The 19,666-nt window shown below is 45.0% G+C and overlaps 1 long non-coding RNA gene across 1 annotated transcript in view; it reads left to right on the top strand.

Annotated features, from left to right (window-relative positions):
* The first annotated feature begins 460 nt into the window (after window positions 1-460).
* The window catches only part of LOC138817162 (uncharacterized), a 51,103-nt gene continuing 31,897 nt past the window's right edge, over window positions 461-19,666 (top strand). The window contains exon 1 of the long non-coding RNA XR_011368770.1: window positions 461-731. This is a non-coding gene — a long non-coding RNA (uncharacterized lncRNA). The remainder of the gene's footprint in view (window positions 732-19,666) is intronic.

Genomic DNA, 19,666 nt, shown 5'->3' on the forward strand with positions numbered 1-19,666 from the left:
GTGAGCCGCGTGCCCACGTGTGCGGCCTCGGCTGCCTTTTTCTCCAAAGGGCATACCTCTCTTCTTCTGCCATTTTTCCCCCCGGGGCTCAGCGCTGGTGGCTTTTCCTTGCTTTCTCTCCCTCCCTGCCCCCAACTCAACTCAGCCTGGGCTTTTTTTTTCTTCTTCTTTCTTTTTTTTTTTTTTTCCCTGTCTCTTAACTTCACCAGTGAGGTAGCAACTAGCTGAGCTGCGTGTGTGTGTGTGTGTGTGTGTGTGTGTGTGTGTGTGTGTGCGTGCGCGTGCACAGCTAGGCCAAGCTTGCCTGTCACTGGAGAGTTTTTAGTTTGCCTTTCAGAAGAAAGGAGGAGGGGAGACGGGTGGGGAGGGGGGAGGGGGCGGGGGTGCGGGGGAGGGGTGCGGGGAAGGGAGGGAGAATGTCTTGTTTGTGGCTTGTCAGCAATTGCTGGAGACAAGCTTCCATGTGTGAAAGCTACTTGGCATGAATGCCTGGGCCGTACCAAGTGTGAGCACAGCCAGAGGGGGAGGCAGAAGAAAAACAGATCAGACCAGAGCAGACAATAGGCCCCTAAAGTGTTCCCCCTAAGTTGCTTTGATGTTGTCCTGGTGTCTTGATACCGGGAGGCCAGGGATTGCAGGCAAAGGGTCTTTTTTTTGGGGGGGGGTCTCCATTCACTTTTCCCCCTCAGTTTCTGAAATGATTCTCCAGAATTTCTCCTCATAAAAAAAAGGTAAGAGCCCTTAACAATCGCTTCTTCGGTGGCAGGCTGCTTGCTGGGTCTGGGAGTGGAGGTCTCATGCCCGTGCTGGCGTCCTGCGATGGGAGCTCCCACGTTCACTGCTGCTAGTCCTTGCCAGGAGCTCAGGGCTGGGGGTGAGGGTGGAGGTGGCCCCTCTTTCTAGAGAACCCCAGTAATAGGATCTGTGCCTCTGGGTTGGTGGGGGAGAAAGGGGTGGAAGGAGAGAGGGGTGGGAAGAGGGTGGAAGGGTGGAGGGTGAGAGAGAGAGAGAGAGAGAGAGAGAGAGAGAGAGAGAGAGAGAGAGAGAGAGAGAGAGGCATGAAAGATGCAGGAAAGCAGGGTAGAGAGAGCCTCGGCTCAGGGAAGCCTTAGAGCCAACCAAGCCCAAAGAGGCCTAGAAGCTTTGCCGCGCAGTTCCCAGGCTGGGGTTTGACGAGTGACTGCAGACATTGCAAGCAACTGTGTGTGTGCAAGTGTGCCTGTGGATCTGTGTGTGTGTGTGTGCGTGCGCACGCGCGTGCGTGCGTGCCTCACACTGCCCTGGCATGCCTCTTTGGAAGGGGTGGTACCCCCAGCCCTTAGCACCCACCACCCCCAAGCCGCCTGTAGGAGAAAGGCAAGAAGGAAGAGCAAAGAAAGAGAGAGAGAGAACTCTGCTTCAACACAATCCAGAAACTTTCCCAGTTGCAGGGATTTCTCTTGTTGGTAGACACTGTCAAAGACATGAAGGTTGCCCCCCCCCCCGTGCCTTAGTCTCCTCATCTGTAACATCCAGAGAGCTAGTTTGGGGGGTAGGTGTAGAGGGGGGCTGCCTGGTTGACTGTCTGGAAGTCAGTGGAACAAAACAAATCACTCGGTTTCAAAAGGCTTCGAGAAAGCTCCAAGCTAGAAATGTGGTGGCATCCCAAAGTAGAAGTGTTGGCATTATACTGGATGGTCACCAACGATGGTCAAAGACTGTCCCTAAAGGCACCCCAAGACAGACAGACCCGGGGAGCACACATTGGGGGTCTGAGCATTTCCTAGAAAACAAAAACCCTTTTCCACCTGTTGGCTTCTGTCCTTTTCTACGTGTCTTTTCCTTAGATTTATTGGCTGATTTTCACAGAGAATGGGATGGGAGGGGTTGGATTTTTTCTTTTTCCTCCTCATATATATGTATATATATATATATACACACATATATATACATATATGTGTGCATATATATATGTATATATATGTGAAGGTCAATGGGAGATGTTGGAGAGAGAAAATAATGTGCTTCCAGTGATAGTCATTGAGTGAAGATCTTGTGTTTTCTGGCAGTGCTGTAAACTCTACCTTGGACGTTAAAGATTTTTATTGTGGCTTTTAGAGATTAAATGAGATTTATTTACAATCGCCGTTTATCAGAGAGTAAATATCTTACTGTGTCGGTGTGAGGGTAAAATGCGCTGGCTGTTTACTTGCTGGTGGTTTTGTGGATAAAGCCTTTTTGCTGTTTAACGTGACATCTTGAGCGATGGGAGCGGAAGGTGACAATCAGTAATATTCATCTTTAAAGTGTGTGTTTGGAAGCAAAATAAGAAAGTCATCTTTTTTTGTTGTCGTTCTTGCTGCTGTTGGTTTGGAATTGTGGGTTTGCTTTCTTTTACACAGGGATTTGCTTTCAGAAGCTATCCGTTGCGGGTCTACCGGAATTCTCTGGGGGAATTTGGCTTTCTTTGCTAATTCTAGGTCTTCTGTGACTCCAAGCACACTTACTTGTCAAAAAAAAAAAAAACCCACAAAGAAACAAACAAAAAACTGTCAAAGTCTGGGAGGCTGTGATTCCTGCCATTCGAACTCCAGTCTGAAATAGCTGGAGACAGGCAGCCCCAGCTTAGAACAACCATAGTCTTCCAGAAAAGCCTGGACTCCACTGCTGGGTAGGACACAGGGTGAAGGAAAGACGTGAGCAGGCCTGCATCTGACATGAAGTTCCCCACAACCTCCTTCAATTTGATGTTTTATTGGACTAGAGCTGCGGTTTTTGCATCTTTTTTTTCCTGTGCCAATACTGGGACTTGAACTCAGGGCCTTATACTCTTGCTTAGCTTGTTTGATCCAGGCTGGTGCTCTACCATGTGAGCCACACCTCCACTTCCAGCTTTTGACTGGTAAATTGGGGAGAAGAGTGTCTTGGATTTGTCTGCCTGAACTGGCTTCAAACTATAATCCTCAGATCTCAGCCTCCCAAGTAGCTAGGATTACAGGCATGAGCCACCGGTGCACAGCTCAGCTAATTTTTTTTTGTGGGTCTTTACTGTATGCCAGACCCCATTCTGGGCACGGAGGACATAGAAAAAGAGCCGGACATGATGTGCCCTGCCCTCAGGGAGCTGCCTGTATGATCAATATTAACCACCTGGCTACACAACTCAGTAGCTATCACACTGATCATGTATATTGAACAGCACAGAGATAGCATTATAGATCAAATCATAGGAGTTATTGATCTGTGACCACACATGAGCTGCCTGTCTCTTTCTGTGTGGCTGCTGCCCTTCGACCCCACCGCCTGGCAATGCACTGGTAGCATTCAGAGCCCCGTAGTTCCAAAGGCCAAAGACAAATCACACCCACCCCACCCACCACTAAGATAGCAAGATACATGCGTAAAATCTACTGACCCTCTACACTGGACTGCTAAATCACATCATGGCCAGCCAGTCATTGCTGGCTCTTACCTTTAATCCTAGCTATTCAGGAGGCTGAGATCTAAGGATGGTAGTTCAAAGCTGAGAAGCAAGAGTGTGAGGCTCTGAGGTTAAGCCCCAATACTGGCACCAAAAACAAACAAATAAATAGATACCCCATCTTTCCTCTATGCCAGTCTATGTAACAGTTGTTATCTGGGTAATTCACGTCAGTAGCAGCCTTTCCATACTGTTAAACCCTACTGGGATTTGGAGGGGACTGTAATCAAGGAAGCCCTGGTCTTACCCCACCTTTCACAGGCTGACACTCAGCTGTAGGAAACACCAACACAATCCCTGGTTATTTGGGAATCCCCAAGACCTTACTGTCAAGACATGACCTTTCCCAACCTTGCCAGGACACATAGCCACTTACACATGGTAAAGGTTTTTTTAAGGACCTGGCAGGCTGGGAAGGTGGCTCAGTGGTAGAGTGCTTGCCTTGCATGCATGAGGCCCTGGGTTTGGTTCCTCAGCACCACATAAGCAGGAAAAGCCGGAAGTGGTGCTATGGCTCAAGTGGCAGAGCGCTAGCCTTGAGCTGTATTCCCTTGGGGAGAATACTGGGCTGAGATGTCAATCTTTTCTAAGGAGGCAGATTTGTGTTAGAATTTTTATCACTGCTTTCTATATTGCGTCTCTGGAAGACTCGGGGGACTGTTGTCTTTAATGTTGTCAATCTGGCGTTGTTTTCTTTTTCTTTTTTTTTAAGATTAATTTAATAGTTTAAAAAGAAGAAGACAGACATGTCCACCCACACGTAAATCATAGGTTTGGTGCCTATCCTTTGGGAACCCACACACATTGTGTGGTTAAGTCATGTCATGAGTAAAATTAGAGTCATTTTGATGCACCCAGCGTTGTTACGCAGCGACAAACCCAACCCACACTGTAGCGACAACTTAAATGGCAGTCAGAACTTGCCTGGTCTGCATTTGACACCTGTGGCCCAGGCCTTCTCTCTACTGGAGTCTTTGCTCACTTCCTCCCTTCTGTCCTCCCTCACTGCCAGGAGTTGCTGAGGGGGGAGGGCAGTGCAGGCTGCTTTGGCATCGGACATGTCATCCACAGAGATTGGGGCATTGAGGAATGAATTAAAACAAGAACCTGATTGGAAGAACAATGTCCCAGTCAGACAGCGAAGACAGAGGCTGTCTTCACCCCTTGAGACTATACAAGTGCAAAGGATTTAGGACATTTGAAAAGATGCCAGGAGGTAGGTGCGGGCATCTCACGCCTGTCATCCTAGCTGCTCGGAAGGCTGAGATCTGAGGATCTCATTCAAGGAAAATCTAGGAAACTCTTACCTCCAATTAACCAGCAAAAAAAAATGCTGGTAGTGGAGCTGTGGTTCAAGTGATAGAGCTCCAGCCTGGAGGCCAAGTAAGAGTAGGAATCCCTGATTTTGAGCCCCAGTACCAGGACAAAGATAACTAAATGGTTATGTGCAGATACTTGTCTAAGTAGAAATGCTGAAGGTCCCAATCCCAGGCAAAACAATCACAGCACGCCGATAACCCCCCCAAACTTGCTAGTCACCAATGATTACTTACATATATACTTTTGTGGAAGGAAATTTTGACCCCCCTCACCACCAAAAGACATCAATATGGAAAACAGAACATTTTCACATTCATTCCTTTTACGCCTTGTCATTTTAATGCAGTGTAAAGTGTCTGCTTAGTCCTCTCTTATAGCAAGCCGGTGAATGAAGTCATGTTTTTATACGTGTGTATATTTGAGTAAGGTGATGTGACTCACTCAAGAACTCCCAGGAAACAAGAAGGGGTGAGCAGGCATCTGGTTAAATGTCTCAGGTGGCTTATCTCTTCCAGAGATGAGGCACAGAAAATGGAGGGAGTCATCGTGCAATTTAGATTCAAGGCACTGTATGGATATGATATTAAAATAATTGCCTTGGTTTGGATGACTTTCCTTTAAAGATTGGGATGTAGCCGGGTGCTGGTGCTCCTACCTGTAATCCTAGATACTTAGAAGGCTGAGAACTGAAGATCTTAGTTCAAAGTCAGCTCAGGTAGACAAAAGCCTGTGACTCTCATCTCCAAGGAATGAGCAAAAAGCTGGGATTAGAGATATGGCTCAAGTGGCAAAAACAAACAAGAATGTAGGGTCTGAGTTCAAGTTCTGGTATCAGTACCAAAAAAGAAAAAAGAGAAAAGAAGGATCCCCAATTCTAGTTTAACCATGGCATGCTTTCTACATGGGACCAGCTTCTGCTTTGGGTTTTACCAAAATCCCTTTCATACTCTGGGCTGCTGTTGGAATGAAGGGATTGGACCAACTCATTCCTAAGATTCTTTCCCACTCTGCCAGTCAGTTGTTAACCTGACTCCATGGATAAGAGACTCCACAACCCCAGTCCGTGGTCACCTCATTTGTATGAAGCCAAATTCAAGAACTGTGGCTAGCAACGCGCTTGGTGGCCTGAGGGGACCCATTCCACAGGCAACTGCCAACTATACGGAACATTAGGAGAAAGTAGGATTTGGAGCCCTGCCATAGGAGAGAATTTGCCAAGTTAGCATGCAGAAGGCACAGGTGCGAAAGACGCTAAAACTATTTTCAAAAGAGTAGGCTGTTATTTTTCTCAGGCCAGTACTGAGGCTTGAACTCCAGGCCCAGGGGCTGTCTGTGACAGCCACCATTTGAGTCTCAGCTTCACTGGTGATGTTTTGGTGGTGAATGGGCTTTTCCTGTCCAGGCTGGCTTCAAACCTCGATCCTCAGCTCTCAACCTCCGGAGTAGCTAGGATTACAGGTGTGCTCACACCAGCTTTTTTAAAAAATAGACACAGTGCTGCTTCTCTTTGTAGTGTTTGTATACAGGCTTTGAGGATGACAGGATTATTGACAATATGACATGTAACTCCTAAAGAATATAATTGAAGACCTGCTGATATGTTACATGTATGTTACATGTGTGTGCACACGTGTGTAGTAGGTACATACCTTAGATAGGATGTGAAATGTGACTGGGAGTGATCAGACGGTAGAGAATGAATGACATTTTCATTAACCATGTCTCCTTTCTGAGAAATTTCAAGCACTATCCATTTAGAATTGGTTAAACCTTCGAAAAGATATACTATAAAATTTTTACACCATAGCTCTTCAGGCAATTTTTCAAAGCCCAGAGTAAATTCTTCTGCCATGTTTGAAGAATAGTATCTTGTGGGTAGCAAGAGAGACCATTTCAAGGCTGCTTTGACAGTGAGTATACTAATGACTCTTCTAATTAGCTTTACTTTTTTTTCATCTGAAAGAAAAAAAATGTGTAAGATATGATTGTTTGTTTCGTTGGGCATTGTAGTGCAAGACTGTATTCCCCGTATATGGGTGGCTGAGGTAGGAGGATCTTGAGTGTCTCAAAAAAATATATAATTACTTTCTAATTTGGAAACTGGGCTTTGAAGACTCAATTTATTTTTTACATAGAATGTTGTTAGTTTATTCTGAGTTACTTCAGTTTCTGGCATTGGAAATCTTGCTTAATTTCCTCACAACTCTAAAAAGTACATATGTAAGAGTAAGATGAGAAAACAGGAATGAATTTCGCAGTAGGCTTATAGAACATACAGTGTATTATGTGGAGACGTGTAAAATGTTGTTATTGGTAAAGCCTAACTTACCATAAAGGGAATAAAAAGCATATTCTACATATTATTGTTGCTCATCTCCTCTTTTGTTTATTTGGTTGTGTGTGTATGTGTCCTAGAGCTTTTGTTGTTGTTGTTTTTTGGTCGGTCTTGGGGCTTGAACTCTGGGCCTGGGTGCTGTCCCTGAGCTCTTCAGCTCAAGGCTAGTGCTCTACCACTTGAGCCACAGCGCTGCTTCCAGCTTTTTCCGTTTATGTGGTGCTGAGGAATCAGACCCAGGGCCTCATGCATGCAAAACAAGCCCTCTACAACTGAGCCACCTTCCCAGCCCTGTCCTAAAGCTTTTGTGTTCAAAGCTGGTGTCAACCATGTGTGCCACAGCTCTACTTCTGATCTTTTGGGTGCTTTATTGGAGATCAGAGTCTTACAGACTTTCCTTGCCTGGGCTGGCTTCAAACCATGATCCTCAGACGTCAGCCTCCTAAGTAGCTGGCATTATAGGCACCTAGCTTGTTCTTTTGTCTTGTTGCAAAGAATAATGAATGTTTTGTATATTCCCCTACCCTTCTTCTTTGTATGTCTCTGGCTTCCCCCCTAAAACTACTATTCTTCGTGTTTCCATTATTGGGCCTTATGATTCCCTACTAAGAGTTTATTTATTTATTTATTTTTTGTTGGTCATGGGGCTTGAACTCTGGGCCTGGATGCTGTTCCTGAGGCCCTTCAGCAGCTCAAGGTGAGTGCTCAACCACTTGAGCCACAAGGCCACTTCCAGTGTCCTGGTGGATAATTAGAGATAAGAGTCTCAAGAAGTTTCCTGCCCAGGCTGGCTTTGAACCACAACCCTCAGATCTCAGCCTCCTGAGTAACTAGGATTAACAGGCATGAGCCACCAGCGCCCAGCTAAGAGTTTATTTTTTTGTGTCAAAGAATCACTAACTATAAAGAGATTTGCCTCTTACCCTTGCTAGAACCATGTATTATACTTAGGTAGTAGCTGGAAAGATGTTTACTTCTGTCTCAGTAATAGACAACAGAGACATTGAGGCGGTCCTGGACCTGTAGCTGCTTCTGTAAGGAGTTGGGACCTGGGCTTTCTTCTTGTGTGAGGATTTGGTTTTTGTTTCTCTATACTTCCCTATTCTATTCTTGATCTTTCTTATCCATTGCTTCAAAAACAATCTGACCTGAACTTGTTTTATGACCATGGACTCTTTATTCTCTCTCCAACTCACTCTACTCCTTTGGAAAATAGGGATTCAAAATTATTAGGTTGGTACCTTGTTATAAGAATGAAATTAGAAGCTGGGCGCTGGTGGCTAATGCCTGTAGTCCTAGCTACTCAGGAGGCTGAGATCTAAGAATCTATGTTTAAAGCCAGACCTAGTTGGAAAGTCTGGAAGATTCTTTTTTTTTTTTAATTTTATTTTTTTTGTCAGTCATGGGGCCTGAACTCTGGGCCTGGGCTCTGTCCCTCAGCTCTTCAGCTCAAGGCTAGCACTTTACCACTTGAGCCATGGTGCCACTTCCTGCTTTTTCTGCTTATGTGGTAACAGTATTTGAACCCAGGGCCTCGTGCATGCAAGGCAAGCACTCTACCATTGAGCCACCTTCCAGCCCATCTGGGAGATTCTTAATCTCCAATTAGCCACCATAAAGTCAGAAGTGGAGCTGTAGATCAAAGTGGTAGAGCACCAGCCTTGAGCAAAAGAGCACCTAGGTCCCAAGTTCAAGCCCCATGACTGACAGAGAGAGAGAGACAGAGAGAGAGAGAGAGAGAGAGAGAGAGAGAGAGAGAGAGAGAGAGAGAGAGAGAGAGAGAGAGAGAATGAAATTAGGAGGTATCACATATTTAATGTGATTAATACATTCTTGGATTATAATAGGCCCCCATTCAACTGGACATAGAAAGGAAGGAGACATTGATGAAAACATTAGTGTTTTGAAATTTTACTTGTTATTTTGGGTGCCATTGGCTCAAGCCTGTCATCCTAGCTACTCAGAAGGCTGAGATCTCAGGATCATGGTTCAAAGCCAGCCTGGGCAGAAAAATCCATGAGACTCTGATTTCTACTTAAGCAGCAGAAAGCCAGTTGAAGTGGAGGCATGTCTCAAGGAGTAGAATACCAGCCTTGAGTAGAAGAAGCCAATTAAAATCACAAGGCCCTGAGTTCAAGCCTCAGTGCTGGCACACACACACACCCACCCACCCACACCCACACACACACACACACACACACCTATCTCCCCCGCCCCCCAATTCACTTGTTCTATCATTTATTCATCGTTACTGAGTATTGGCTATGTACCAAGGACTGGGCTGAATTCTTTCAGATATTACATCATTTAAACAGGGTGCTATTACCATTTCCGTCTCTTAGAGGACACTGAGGTCTAGAGAGTGTCAATGGACAAGGTTAGGCAACTATTAAATGACAGCGAGAGATCCAGGCTACGTCTGTTTAAACCTAGCTTCATCTGACTTCAAAGGCTCTCCAAAACCTTATGTGACTGAGTCAGGCGGAGGTCCTGTTGGGGTGGTATTTGTTCGGCACACTGGTAGCGGGGGAAGCTGGTTAAAGAAAGAAGAGTGCATGGGGCTGAGAAGTTGGCTCAGTGGTAGAGCGCTTGCCTTGCATGCCTGAGGCCCTGGGTTCGATTCCTCAGCACCACATAAGCAAAAGGAAAAAAGCCAGAAGTGGTGCTGTGGCTCAAGTGGTAGAGCGCTAGCCTTGAGCTGAAGAGCTGAGGGACAGCGCCCAGGCCCAGAGTTCAGGCCCCATGACCGGACCCAAAAAAAAAAGAAAGAAAGAAAGAAAGAAGAGTGCCAAGTACACACCGCAAAGATCTCATGTTTGCATCTGAATCGGATGGTCAGGATAACACCAGGCAAGGCAACATTTGGAAAGAGTACAGACAAGAGCATTTTAAATAATTTATTTATTTATTATGGGGCTTAAACTCTGGGCCTGGCACCCTCCTTGGCTTCTTCTCTCCAGGCTGGTGCTCTACCACTTAAACCATACTTCCACTTCTGAGCTTTTAGTGGGTGAATTGGAGATAAGAGTCTCAGGGACTTTCCTGCCCAGTTTGGCTTTGAACCATGATCTTCAGATCTCAGCCTCCTGAGTAGCTAGGATTCCAGGTGTGAACCATTGGTGCCTGGCTTAATATATATTAATATATCATTTATTAATATATATTAATATTATATAGTATATATAATATATACTATATAAATATATATAAATGAAGTCGTTAAGACCAAAAGAGGTGATTTAACACACAACATAAAACATATAACATAAAGCATTTAAAATATGATGAATATATGTGGTGTGCCGTGTGGTATTGTAGGAAACAGATGATGACTGGGGCTTGAATCCCTTACTTCTAAGGTGTTTTCATCCTGGAGGAGGGAGACAGATGATCAAACAACTAATTACAAAGCATATAGCAATGGATCAAAGAACTGTGGTAGTCAAAGGAGAAAACAATTAATTTGGCAGAGAAAGGAATGGTGGTGGCAGGGAAAGGCTTCCTGCAGGAGATGGCATTTGCTATGGTCCTGGAGGGGGTAAGGTGATAATACCAGAAACCTCAACACAGTCCTTTCTCTTCACACCAGTGATTTTATAAAAGATAGAATTAAATCGCCTGAGCACTGTAGCACATGCCTCTAATCCTAGCTATTCAGGGGGCTGAGCTTTGAGATCCGAGGTTTGAAGCCAACCGTAGCAGGAAACTATATGAGACTCCTAGCTCCAGTTAATCAGCCAAAAGCTGGATGTAGCAGTGTGGCTCAAGTGGGAGAGAACCAGCCTTTGTTGGAAAAGCCATGTGAGATCCCCTAGTTCAAACCCCAACCCTGGCACACACAGAAAAAGAAAAAAAAGAAAAGGAAGGGAAGATCCTAACTGATTTTTTTTTAGGATACAAGAGATTGATTAGGCACGATCAAGAGAAATTGCCATTATTATCAAGAAGCATCATTAAAATAGTATGAACTAATAAACTTACTTCCTTTGCTTGGTTTTGCTGGCAGAGTGGGAAAGCTTGATAAACGAACTGGTCTTTTCTATCTTCAATGCCTGTGATTCTCTGAAATTTTATGTAGACAAGTACGCACTAATGTACATGGGGAGGAACAATTGAAACAGCTCATACTCACTGATGGGCTGTGAATTGCTCTCCTTGGAAGTGCTCAGGAAAAAGATCTCGGATTCATTGTGGGTTGCTCAATGGAGACATCTGCTTGCTGTGCCGCAGCAGTGGGAAGGATGAATGAGATCTAATAGGCTATATTAACTTCGAGAATGGAATAAAGAATAATGCAGAAAATAATATAGTGCACATCATTTGCCATTGACGATTTCAGTAATTACAATAAAACAGTTTAACGATCTACAGTGACGTTATGACTTCACCTGAAAAATCACAATTTGGCATGGGGGGTGTCTTTCATTTCAAAGCCAACAAACAGAAATTTTTTAAAAAGGGAAGAAACTTCCAAAAGGAAGCAATGCAGAAATTCAAAGGAGGCAAGAAACAAAACAGACAGGCAGAAATCATGCCAGGGATTTGCCTATAATGAGACGTGGAAACAATAACAACAACAACAACACAAAAACAAGGACATTTTAATTTGGGAAAGAGCCAACCCCCCAAAAAATGAGATTGTACACATTTATTGAAAATTAACGAAAGTTTCAGAAAATTGCTAGAGCTAGCCTCTGATTCTCTTTGGTAAAGAGGTCAGAGATCCACAGGATCATTGAAATCCCTGCTAATCTCCTGCCCTCGTTTCAGCCATTAGTCCCGGCATTCTGTCCTATCAAAGTTTTAATAGATACAGAAATTCATGATGCAATGGGCCAGCAGTGATGACCTGAACACCTATGACAAGGAGAGCCTGGGATGTGATCAAGTGCCCTGAGTTCGAATCCGTGCTCCTCGCCCACAGAACCTTGAGTACAACAGCCATCAACACCCACTCCCTGCATGGCACAGTTGAGGCAAAGGTGCTACTTCATTCAAGAGCTCATGGGAAGTGGCCAGTGAGCCCCACTGAGTGCTGATTGCTAAGTGTCTGCTTCCCGGTGGGGTGCTGTGTCTTACCTTTTCCGCTCAGGCTGGTGCCCTACCATGTGATCCACATTTTGGCTTCCTGCTGTTTTTGTTGTGTGTGTGTGTGTGTTTTTAAGACTGGTTAATTGGGGATAAGAGTCTATGAGACTTTTCTGCCAGGGCTGGCTTTGAACTGTGATCCTCAGATCTCAGCATCCTGAGTAGCTAGGATGGCAGGCGTGAGCCACTGGCGCCCCGCAGTAATTCATTTTTAATTCCTGTCTTCTAAGAGGCAACTTGTAGAGATTCTTATTCCGCTGTATATTCCATTGCTTTAAGTGAGAGTCATTGAATCACGTCCTTACAGTAGGGGAGGTCTGGGAACCTTGAGCTGAGGTGTTCCCTGGGTCCTAGGATTACCTTCCATGAGGGGTGGAGGGTACCCCCCCCCACGCTTAACATCTGTACATTGAAAGGTAAAGAGAACGCTTGCCCTGAGTTCAATTCCCAGTACCTGAGAAAAAGGAAGGAAGAGAAGGAGAGAAGGGCAAAAGACCAGGAGGGAGCTTTACCTCCAGTGGTAGAATGCCTGCCCTGAGCATAAAAAGCCAAATGACAATGTGAGGCCGAGAGTTCAAGCCCCAGGACTGAGCACCAAACAAATGAAAACAGCTTGATGGAGATCAACCCTAACTCAGTCTTTCTGGGATTCTAATACTGTACAGTGAAGAATTAAGCAATTCACTGAAAGTGTCTTTTTTTTTTTCCCAGACAAGAAACTACTCAAATCAAATTAATTGCTAAGGGAAACGGTTTTACACAATTTCCCATCAACCCATGGTGGGGACCGGAGGACTGTGGGTAGTAGGAATCTATGTCCTACAGCACTGTCACAGCTTCTAATTCTGTCACTCCCAAGTGACTTCAGGTGACATCCATCTCTTGAAAACAATGGGGAATGACTTCCAGGGTTATTTGTGTTTCTCTGGAGTTCCAAGGAGGCCACTGGAAAGATGAAAGGTTCAGAACTTTCTTATTCCCTCTTAGGATTATTCTCAATTTTCTTTGGGCACTGCAGTCCAAAGACAAATTATAGGATGTTTGGTCTATTTATTCATTTTCTCATTCATTTGTTCATTCATTCATCATGTATTTTCTCAAATACCTCCTGCATGCCATAATATCTATCTGCTAGGTATTAGCAGGCATAAAAAAAATGAGAAAGGGGCTGGGAAGGTGGCTCAGTGGTAGAGCACTTGCTTTGCATGCATGAGGCCCTGGGTTCGATTCCTCAGCACCACATAAGCAAAAAGAAAAAAGCCAGAAGTGGTGCTGTGGCTCAAGTGGTAGAGCGCTAGCCTTGAGCTGAAGAGCTGAGGGACAGTGCCCAGGCCCCAAAAATGAGAAAGATAGCCAGGCACTGATGGCTCATGTCTATCATCCTAGTTTCCCAGAAGACTGAGATCTTAGGATTGCAGTTCAAAGCCAGCCCAGGCAGGAAAGTCCATAAGACTCTTATTTCTAGTTAGTCTCCAAAAAGCCAGAAGTGGAGCTATGGCTCAAGTGGTAAGGTCCTAGTTTTGAGCAAAAAAGCTCAGGGACATTACCTAGGCCATGAGTTCAAGTCCCCAGAACCAAAGTGGAGGCATGGCTCGAGTGGTATAGTACCAACCTTGAGTGAAAAGCAAGAGCTCAAGGTCCCGAGTTCAAGTCCCAGTACTGGCATACACACACACACACACACACACACACACACACACACACACACACAGGGATGGGATTAGACAAAATCCTATGGAAGGCTCATATCTCGTGAGCTAAAGCAGAGAGTCATGGAGGGATATCTCCATTTGTCTCCAAGGATTGAACAGGACAGATTCTCAGTGGATATAATCGGGGGAAGAATCTATCCCCGGATGTAGCATCAGTAAGAGTCAGCCAAGGTCAGGAAGACCACGTCCATCTATTTGGCCCGCGTACAGGAGGTGTGGGGTAAATGGGGGAGAAGAGAGCTCAGGATGGGTGGTGAAGGGTTAGAGAGTGGCGGTTTGGTTTCTCAGCACTGGAGAAATGGTTGAAAGTTCTTGAGCAGGTGAGCCACATACATAATCCTTTATTCAAGGACTTGAATTAGATGCTGCAGTTTTGGTGCAAGTGGTAGAGTGCCAGCTGTGAGCAGGAAAGCCGAGTAAGCTTGAGGCCCTGAGTTCAAGCCCAGTACAGGCAAAAACCAAACCAACCAAACAAGCAGCCTTGCTAGGTGTGGTGGCTCACACCTGTAATCCTAGCTACTCCACAGATGTGAGAGTCCTAGTTTGAAGCCAGCCTGGGCAGACAAATCCATGAGACTCTTATTTCCAATTAACTGGCACAACGCCAGAAGTGGAGCTGTGGCTCGAGTGGTAGAGCATCCATGTTAAGTGACAAAAGCTAAGCAAGAGCACAAGTTCAAGCCCCAGTACTGGCATAAAAATGAACAAGAAACAAACACCTCGCACCCTAGAATACTGTGTGTAGGGGGTGCAAACTAAACCTAATCTAGCCAAAGGAAGGAAATAATAAAGATTATAAAAGCTTGATAGAAATTAAGAAGAAGAAAAAAACCCACTTGAATTAGGGTGGTGGCAGTGGAATGGAATAAACACTCTCGAAGCAGACTTGATGCGACCCGCAAGGCCACAGACCAAATGGGGTCGGGGAGACAAACACTTTCTAGGTAAAGGGGAAATGATGCGCTTAAGAGACAATTGCATTTGCTTGTGCACCCTGCTTTCGAGTTGATTCTTGGAGTGGCTGTATTAGGAATAATCTCTGTAAACAGCAAATCAGATCTCATTGCCCCTGCTTAATAATATCCCAAAAGCTTTCCACTGCATTTAGAACAAAATCCAAACTCTTACCCTGCCACAGTATAAGCCCTGCCTGATCTGCCTCGTGCTTCCCTCTGACCTTGTCTTGTAACCCCCTCTCCCTTTAGCTTTAGCAGCACCGGCCTTTTCAGTCTATCAAATGCACCAAGTTCATTTCTGCCTTAGGGCCTTTGCATCTGCTATATTCTCTGCCCTCTGATCTTCCCATGGCTGCCCCTTTCTTGACAGGCAGGTTGCAAGGCAAATGTCACTGCTACAGGAAGGCCTTCCTAACCCATCACCTACTGTGCCCTTCACCCCCAGATAATCCTCTGTGTGTGTGTGTGTGTATGTGTATGTATGTGTGTCTGTGTGTGTTTACAGGCATGCACACAAGTTCTAGGGCTTGAACTCATGGCCTTGTAGTCTTAGCTTTTTTGCTCAAGGCTGGCTCTCTACCACTTTCTTGAGCCACACTTCCACTTCCAGCTTTTTGCTGGTTCATGGGAGATAAGAGTTTTTCAGGCTTTTCTGCCTGGGCTGTCACTGAACTGCAGTCCTCAGATCTCAGCTTCTTGAGTAGCTAGGTGTAAGCTACTTCATGCACTCAGTTTTCTTCATCATTCTTGCTCTTGTATTAGGATTACTTTATCATTTGTTTCCACTACCATGGTGAAGTTAGGGAAGAAGAAGAAGGATGGAGCTTGCTCTGCCTGTGAAAGGCACTGGGAAAAATGAAGTCTAAAGGGATTGGTTTAAAATAGTACTCCAAAAAAGCCGGAAGTGGCGCTGTGGCTCAAGTGGTAGAGTGCTAGCTTTGAGCTGAAGAGCTGAGGTACAGTGCTCAGGCCCAGAGTTCAGGCCCCATGACCGCCCTCCCCCCAAAAAAAAAAAGACTTGAAAAAAAAATAGTACTCCAATACTGTGTGACATCTGCAAGTATCTGGGTCTCAGCTTCCTCATCTGTAACATGGGAAGACAGAGTCATTTTGAGGATCAAACGATACTCATGGACCAAAACTTTTGGGAAGCATAAAATTATATATAACAACAAAGTCATCAGGTCTTCATTACAAGACAAGTCTATGTGCCAATGTCCTAGATGAAACCTCTCTGCTTTCTTATTTCCAATTGAAACAGTGCTGTCCTTTCTCTTATTCTTTGATCTTTATACTTGACATCTGGCATAAATAAAGTTGCTATTAGCCAGGTGCTGGTAGCTCACACCTGCAATCCTAGCTACTCACGAGGCTGAGATCTGAGGATTGTGGTTTGAAGCCAGCCCAGGGAGAAAAGTATGAGACTCATCTCTAGTTAATCAGCAAAAAGCTGGAAGTGGAGGCAAGACTCAAATGGTAGAGCACCAATGGTGAGTGGAAAAAGCCAAGTGAGATTCCAAGATCCTGAGTCCACACAGACACAGACACAGACACACACACACACACACACAGACACACACACACACACAGAGGAAAAGTGAGTAGCTGTGTACTTGAGAATGAAGTGGACACTGAGCCCAGGTTTTGGGAGACCTGATGTGTATTCTGTTTGGGAGACCTTGCTGAAGAAGGGGGCCTGTGAAACCTTGGCGGGGTCTGACCTATGCCCACTGGCTTTGTGTTCTTCGGGCAGACCTGGCCGCAAGACCTTCCTTCCAGCCTGGGGCTGAGGAGGGCGGGGCCCGGTGGAGGTGAATTATAGAAGGGGTCTGGGTGGAGGTGAACTATAGAAGGAGTCTGGGTGGAGGTGAATTATAGAAGGGTTCTGGGTATTGCATCAGACACCCTTGATTATCTCATCATGTATGGAAGCTAGGGTTGGGTGTTTTGTTTTTTTTTTTAAGGTTAAATTGGGCCCTGTGGGAAACTGAGTCTGGAGCCCTGGAGCAGGCCAAGAAGCTCCTCCCACTGGAGCAGCGAGCAGCGCCACTCTGGAACCGATTTTACCTGTTGGCACTTGAATTTTTCACACAGTGAAAGGCTAGGGGATCCTTTTTGTTTTCCCCTCTCCTATTTTCTTTCTTGTTTTTCTTTGTGCCTGTATTATTATGGTTTAAATGCTGCACCTTGTGATCTCACTTGACTTTTTTTTTTCTTGTTGGTTGTGGGTCTTGAACTCATTGCCTGGGTGCTGTCCTGGAACTCTTTTGCTCAAGGCTGGTGCTCTACCACTTGGAGCCACAGCTCCACTTCGAGCTTGTTGTTGATTCCTTGGACATTAAGCGCCTTATGGACTTTACTGTCCAGACTGGCTTTGAACCTCGATCCTTGTATCTCAGCCTCCACAGTGGCCTGGATTACAGGTGTGAGCCTCTAGTATCCAGCTTCCTCTCTTGTTTTTCTGGGCTTGTTTGGTTTTACAAAAGCCAGGCCTTCCTAACCCTCTCTTTCCTCCAGAGCCCTCCTATCTCTAGCACCTCTCCTGCAGCCTCTCACCCACAGACACAGCCCCAACACCCTAACTCCGAGGTGTGTCATAAACCCATGGGCCTCACAGAAATGAGCAGATCAAGCTAAATGTCTCATGTCCTTAAGAACAACAACAAAAATACTGCCATGATTGTCATAATAGAATCATCAGTGAGTTCAGGAAGAAAATTCTACTCTAGCCTGTGTTTCACCAGCATCAGATAACTTCCAAAATATCCTAATTGAGCTGACATTTCACACATTCTTGATATCTGCCTAAGGGAAATTTAGGAAAGAAAGACCAAATGGAACCCATTCATTTATTTCTGAGCCAATTCAAAGTAAGGAAAAAAAATGTTTCACTTAAAAAAAAAAGAAAACAAACCAAAAAGATATGCTCAACAAGTAATGGTACAAGAGTCTACACATTATTTTGTGCTGATATTGAGGCTTGAACTCAGTGTCCCTAAGTGTTTTCTTTCAAGGATCTACTCCTTGAGCCATACCTCCATTTCCTTCTTAAGCTTTGTGTTGGTTAAAGTCTCATAGACTTTCTACCCCAGTTGGCTTCAAACCATGATCCTCAGATCTCAGTCTCCTAAGTAGCTAGGATTACAGGCATGAGTCACAGGCACATACCAATGTCATAGCTTTAGAAACATCCCGGCTAGCCAGGCACTGGTGGCTCACACCTGTAATCCTAGCTACTCAGGAGGCTGAGATCTGAGGATCACAGTTCAAAGCCAGCCCAGGCAGGAAAGACCCTGAGACTCTTATCTCCAATAAACCAGCAGAAAACCGGAAGTGGCCTTGTAGCTCAAGTGGTAGAGCACTTGCCTTGAGCTGAAGAGCTGAGGGACAGAGCCCAGGCCCAGAGCTCAAGCCCCACGACTGACAAAAAAAAAAAAAAAATACTATAAGGGAAGATGGCTCAGTGGTAGAGTGCTTGCCCTGCATGCCTGAGGCCCTGGGTTCAATTCCTCAGCACCACATAAGCAAAAAGAAAAAAAAAAGCCGGAAGTGGCACTGTGGCTCAAGTAGTAGAGCGCTAGCCTTGAGCTGAAGAGCTGAGGGACAGCGCCCAGGCCCACAATTCAGGCCCCATGACCAGCCCAAAAAGAAAAAAAAGAAACATTCCAGCTATCCTGTATTCTTAGGAAAGTTCTAGTTTCTTTTCCTGTCTAAGGCTGGAAGTGCTTAAGAGTAAAGTACTGTGTTCAAATCATTTCCTAAGAGATTTACCTGCACAGTTCTGTGAGGCTTAACAGTGAATTCTCCCTAACTTTATTTATAAATTTATTTATTTCCTTCAGGAGAAAATAAGGAGAAGGTCAGAGTAGGATCAGGCCCAGAAGGTTATTTCTATTAGCCTGGACATGGCCTAATGAAGCTTGTTCCTTAAAAACTCCCACCTAGACCTCACTTAGTTCCAGCAGATAAATATTGCTGCTCTTCTATCTGTCAGATGTTGTATTTGACAAGATGTCTGGGATGGAGATAGTGTTAGGCGAACCATCTGTTTGTCAACAGCAACTGAGACTTTACAGAATCACCTAGAAAAAACATACTGAATGAAAAGTAGTCCTCAGATGGAATTCTGGGGATTCCCAATATTAGTGAAAAGGTAGAAAAAGTCAGATACTGGGGAAGTAGAAAGATGCCATCAAAGGAGTCTTGTTAAAAGGCATTGAAGTAACCAGGTGTGGTAGCTCATGCCTGTAATCCTAGCTACTCAGGAGGCTAAGATCTGAGGATCCTGGTTTGAAGCCAGCCTGGGCAGAGAAATATGAGACATTTCTCTCTAGTTAACCAACAAAAAAAGATGGAAGCGGAGCTGTGGCTTGAGTGGTAGAGCATCAACTTTAAGCAAAAAAAAAAAAAAGCTAAGAAAAACCTGTAAGCCTTAAGATGAAGCACTGTTGCGTGTGTGTGTGTGTGCGCGCACACACACACACACACACACACTAAAAGGCACTGAAGAGGCAATTACAGACCCTTCAGAGAGCAGGCAGCACACAGGTTGGGAAATACTTTCTGGGTTTCCCAACGTAAAGGCACTGGCAGGTTTGCTGAGGCTTTTTCTGTGAGGAGGGTAGAGAGGAGCTTTGCTTTTTCATCTTCTTAGGTGAAGAATTACATTTTCCAATTTCATATAGTTACCTATGTGTGGTCTGTCTCCTTGTCTCAGCTCCTCACCCAACCCTACCCCCATTCTTCTTGAGCACCACATTATTGATTGATTTCCTGATCAATGATTCTCTAAGGT

The sequence above is a fragment of the Dipodomys merriami genome, unplaced genomic scaffold (genome assembly GCF_024711535.1).
Source record: "Dipodomys merriami isolate MVZ:Mamm:240054 unplaced genomic scaffold, mDipMer1.0.p SCAF_7, whole genome shotgun sequence".
NCBI classification, from domain to species: Eukaryota; Metazoa; Chordata; class Mammalia; order Rodentia; family Heteromyidae; genus Dipodomys; species Dipodomys merriami.